Here is a 5834-nt window from a genome sequence, read left to right on the forward strand (position 1 = left end):
AGGGAGTAACTTTGTGATGAGGAAGCTTGACAGATGCTACCTTACCCAGGTAAACATCAGTGATAAATTGTGTTGATACCACGTACGCTTGATGTGACTGATGTGTTGAAAGTGGCACTTTAAGTCTGCTGTCTTCCTCCCAAGAACCCATAACCCTAGTCTCAAGTATCAAGCAAGCCCGAATTAAGGGACATTCCGCAAAAGACCTCACCAAAATACTCAAAACTGTCAAGAACGTGAAAAACAAAGAAAGTCTGAGAAACCATCAGCCAAGAAGCAGCTAAGGAGACATGACTGTAGAAGTGGCTTTTAGGCAAACAGGCTTGAGCAATGGGATGCAGAAAGGGCCCAGAGCGACCACCTGGCTGAATACAGACAGGCCCATCAGGCGACCCACCTCAAAAATCCACAAGCCCTAACTAACCAATGCGCTACATTTTTCTTTTAAGTTTTTTTTTTTTTTAATGTTTATTTATTTTTGGAGGAGAGAAAGAGCATGAGTGGGGGAGGGGCAGAGAGGGGGGAGACACAGAATCTGAAGCAGGCTCCAGACTCTGAGCTGTCAGCACAGAGACCAATGGGCTACTTATAACTGGACACAGTTACCAAAAAGGGAGAATTCCATACATCACTGTCCCTCCTCATCTTCCCCCCCTTTAAAAACAGAGCCCACCCACTGCCTTTGCAGACACATCTCCTTTGGCTGTCCTGCCTGCAGCCCACTTGCCCTGTATTCATTAAACATCTATGCCCTTTGTTCTGCCTCAGGTGAATTATTTTACCTCCTGCACCACCAGCTTCCAACTGATTGTCACCCCACATTTGGGGGCCCCTATTGGATCGAGAGACACCTCATTTAGACACCACAATGACTAATGTAATATGGTATCCTAGATAGGGTGCTTGAACAAAAAAACGACATTAGGGAAAAACTGAGGAAATACGGGCACAGTATGGAGTTTAGTTAATAATGATACATCCGTTGGTTCACTAGTTGTGACAAATGCGCCATAGTGATATAAAATGCTAACAAAACTGGGTGTTGCATATACAGAAGCTCTCTTATTTTGGACCTTTTCTGTAAATTAAAAACTATTTTAAAATAAAAGTTTTAAGTATTTAAAAAAGGAAGCACAATTAAAATTTTGCTTCATTTCCTTCCAGTTTTTTTCTACATATGTGTGTGTATTCATACTTTATCGTGTGTATAGATTTTTGTCCTGCTTTCCACTGTATGTCCTGCTTTCCACTGCTTTCCATTGTATGACCTAACATCATACAATGAGCACACACCATACCAAATATGTTGACAAGATTTCATAATCTATAATGACCTAAGCAGTTTTCTATTTTTGGACATCTCAGTTTAAAAAATAGTTTAGCTGTAGGGCACCTGGACTGCCCAGTCAGCTGAGGGTCCAACTCCATTTCGGTTCAGGTTCATGAGTTCAGGTTCATCTCACGGTTCATGAGTTCCAGCCCATGAGTTTCCAGCCCAAAGTTGGGCTCTGCGCTGACAGTGCCCGAGCACACTCTCTCCCCATCTCTCTCTGTCCCTGCCCCACTCGTGCTCACGCGCTGTCTCTCTCTCTCTCTCTCAAAATAAATGAACTTTAAAAATTTTAAAACAGTTTAGCTGTAATGATTAGTGTTGTGATGGTTAGCTTTGTAAATTCATTTCTGTGTAGATCTCAGACCATTTCCTTGGGATGTAGAAGACTTCCCTGTTAAGAAAGAGTAAGGCTCGGGGCGCCTGGGTGGCGCGGTTGGTTAAGCATCCGACTTCAGCCAGGTCACGATCTCGCGGTCCATGAGTTCGAGCCCCGCGTCGGGCTCTGGGCTGATGGCTCGGAGCCTGGAGCCTGTTTCCGATTCTGTGTCTCCCTCTCTCTCTGCCCCTCCCCCATTCATGCTCTGTCTCTCTCTGTCCCAAAAATAAATAAAAAACGTTGAAAAAAAAATTAAAAAAAAAAAAAAAAAGAAAGAGTAAGGCTGGAAATACAAGTTTATCCTTTAGGGATAATGAATAGGTTCTGTGTAGTTTAAAAGAAGATTCTAGGAGCGCCTGGGTGGCTGAGTCGCTTAAATGTCCAACTCTTGGTTCTGGCTCAGGTCATGATCTCACAGTTTTGTGAGTCTGAGCTCCACGTTGGGCTCTGCACTGCCAGCACACAGCCTGCTTGTCTCCCTCTCTCTGCCCCTCCCCCACTTGCACTGTCTCTGTCTCTCTCAAAATAAATAAGTAACAACAACCACAACAAAAGATTCTAGGTCAGCAAGTTTATAGTTTCAAGGAAAAACAAGTTGCAAAGTTAATTTATTTCCAAGCATCTTTGTATTGTCACTAATCAACTAACGTTTTGCTTTTAAAAAGTTAGGAATTTTTTTCTAATGCTGTAAGATTACATATTTGACTTTTCATAGATATAAAAGCTCTTTGTCTTATAGGCATTTCAAATAGTTTGAAACATTGTTCAGATGACTGCATAAATCGGTAAGATTTGTGATTTGTTTTGTAAGCTAATAGAGCTTCTTCTGCCTTTTTTGTTTTTTTTTAAAGTAGACTCCATGCCCAGTGTGGAGCCCAGTGCGGGGCTTGAACTCACGACCCTGAGATAAAGACTTAAGCTGAGATCAAGAGTCTGACACTTAACCGTCTGAGCCACCCATGTGCACCTTCTTGTGCCTTTCTTAACAAAATACACTGTATTCTAGCTTTATGAAGTCTGTTTATCTTGATAGTGTTAAGAAGAATGATCTACAATTCCTCTTTATACTACTGTAGTAGAAATATATATGCTGATTGTTTTTTTAAATCATAAACAATGCCTATCTTATTTGTTTAATCAATATCTTTGACAATCAATGGTCCCTTGTAACTCTGACTTGGTTTTATGGGGTAGCCTGTCTCAGTGCCAAATTCTACAATCCTCAGTAAGAATTTTTTTTAGGGGCGCCTGGGTGGCTCAGTCAATTAAACGTTAACTCTTGATTTCTGCTCAGATCATAAGCTAACAGTTCGTGAGTTCGAGTGTCGAGTCGGGCTCTGTGCTAATAGCTCAGAGCCTGCTTGGGATCCTCTCCCTCTCTCTGTCTCTGCCCCTCCCCTGCTCATGCTCTCTCACTCTCTCTTTTTCTCAAAATAAATAAATAAACTTAAAAAAAAGATTTTTTTTAAAAATCCCTGTAAAGCGAGATTTTTCTCTATGCGAACTAGACCAGTTATCAGTGAGGGGAAGAAGGTAGAGTAAGAGGACCCTGAGATCACCCCGTCACACGTTTACAACTAGGTATCCTCCACATCCAAGTTAATAAACCGGACAGCCATCCTGAGATGGCAGAACTAACCCACAACAACTAAATGCAGAGAAGCTGCATCTGAAAGATTAGGAAGGTCAGAAAGGCAGAGGGAGGCTGCCCACAGTAGGGAGGGAGCTGTGTGCCCAGAGACGGCAGAGAAATAGGCTTGCACCAATCCCCGTAACATTTGGCTTTTAAAACCAGAGGGGATGAATTCCTTGAGTTTGTACAATGAGTGGGACTTGGAGCCTAGAGCTTTAAAAGTCAGCCGACTCAGCCCCGGGCAAGCCAGGAGGGTGAGTGACAGTTGGCAAGCACCCCTAAAAAGACAGCAGCCTGCGCAGAGAGGCAACAAATACAGCAGTTTATACAATGCCTGGGGGCGGGGGGGGGGGGGGGGCAGCAAATGGGAGACAGATGGGTTCATACTGATTTTGTAGCATGTTGGGGGACTTGGAAAACAAGGGAGCTGGCAGGCACCATTTCCTTCTCCTACCCCCAGCATAAATACAGGGCCTTCGTGGAGGCAGGGCTGCACAGGCACTCACTACCTAACCTGCTAGCAGTGTGCCAGGCCCATGAGTTCTCCTGGGCACTTGCCCACTCCAAGCCTGCCTCCTTGGCCCTGGATTCAGGGCATATTTTGTTAAAACTGCACTCCAGTCCTGCCCAGCCACAGGTTGCACAGCTGCTGCCCTGAGCTGCCTCCAGCTGGTGCACAATGCCCAGCCACAATGCGGGCTGCTCCCAGCTATGGGGTGCACAGCTGCCACTACATGCCCCCAACCACACCCAGCCGTGTCCAACCATTGCTGTGCATGATGCCCAGTCTCTCACCCCAGCCACCCTAGCACCTGGCCCCCAGTTGCCACAGGGCTTCACAGTGCTTCGGGGGATCTCACATAGGACTAGCGGCACAGCAAAATTTTGGTACCTCTGCTGCCCACTCGCAAGTTCCCCAGGGGGCATGCCCCCTCAGAGCTGGCCTGCCTGGGTCCCACTAACACTACACAGAGCAAGCACAGCCCCACCAGGCAGAGTCAGTGCAGACAACTGCACTGAAAGGAAAAGTGACTCACACAACAGCAGGGCTTAAGCAACACACATAGAATACTCTCCCGAAGTGCCAGGTTCTGGGACCTCTTCTTCAGAAAGTCACTACTTTCAAGAACAAAAAATATAGCTGACTTTCTTAATAGAAACAGACACAGAGAGGCAGAGAAAATGAGGAGAAAGAGAAATTTATCCCAAATGAAAGAACAGGACAAGGCCATGGCCAGAAATCTAACTGAAATGGATATAAGTAACATATCTGATAGAGAATTTAAAGAAATGATCATAAAGATACTCACTGGACTTGAGAAAGGAATAGAAGACATGAGTGATATCCTTATCACAGAGGTTAAGGAATAACAGCAGAAATAAGGGGCTCATTAAATGAAATGAGAAGCATGCTTGATAGAATGAGCATCAGGATGGAAAAAGCAGAGGAATGAATTATAGTGGCCTAGAAGACAGAGTAATGGAAAGTAATCAGCCTGAACAAAAGGGAGAAAAAAGAATTATGCAAAATGAGAATAGACAGGGAACTCAGTGACTCCATGAAATATAATAACATTAGTATTATAGGAGTCCCTAATGAAGATAGAGAAAAAGGAGCAGAATATTTATTTGAAGAAATAATAGCTAAAAACTTCCCTAATCTGGGGAAGGAAACAGATGTCCAGATCCAGGAGGCACAGAGAATGTCCATCAAAATCAACAAAAGCAGGGGCTCCTAGGTGGCTCAGTTAGTTCAGTGTCTGACTCTTGATTTCTGCTCAGGTCATGATCTTATGGTTCGTGGGTCTGAGCCCTGCACTGGGCTCAGCACTGAGCCCTCAGTGTGGAGCCCACTTGGGATTCTCTCTCCCTCTCTCTCTACCCCTCCCCCACCTATGCACATGGGCTCACACACACTCTCTCAAAATAAATAAACCTTAAAAAGAATCAACAAAAGTAGACCCACACCAAAATATGTTGTAATTAAACTGACAAATATAGTGATAAAGAAAAAAAAAAGTAGCAAGACAAATGAAGCCAGTAACGTACAAGGGAAAACCCATAAGACTAGCAGGAAATTTTTTACAGAAGCTTTGCAAGCCAGAAGGGAGTGGCTTGATATATTCAAAGTGCTAAATGGGAAAAATCTGCAGCATAGAATATTCTATCCAGTAAGGCTATCATTCAGAATAGAAGGAGAGAGGGGCACCTGGGTGGCTAAGTGAGCTCAGCATCGAACTTTGGCTCAGGTCATGACCTTGCGTTTTGCCCCTCCCCCACTAGCCCCTCCCCCACTAGTCCCTCCCCCACTAGTAGTCTCTTTCCCTCAAAAATAAACATTAAAAAAAAAAAAGAATAGAAGGAGAGATAGTTTCTCAGACAAACAAAAACTAAAGGAGTTCGTGACCACCAAACCAGACTTGCAAGAAATATTAAAGGGGGCTCTAAGTGGAAAGGAGAGACCAAAGTGTCAGTATAAAGGTAGGAAACTC

Source organism: Panthera tigris, chromosome B3 (assembly GCF_018350195.1).
Source record: "Panthera tigris isolate Pti1 chromosome B3, P.tigris_Pti1_mat1.1, whole genome shotgun sequence".
Taxonomy (NCBI): Eukaryota; Metazoa; Chordata; class Mammalia; order Carnivora; family Felidae; genus Panthera; species Panthera tigris.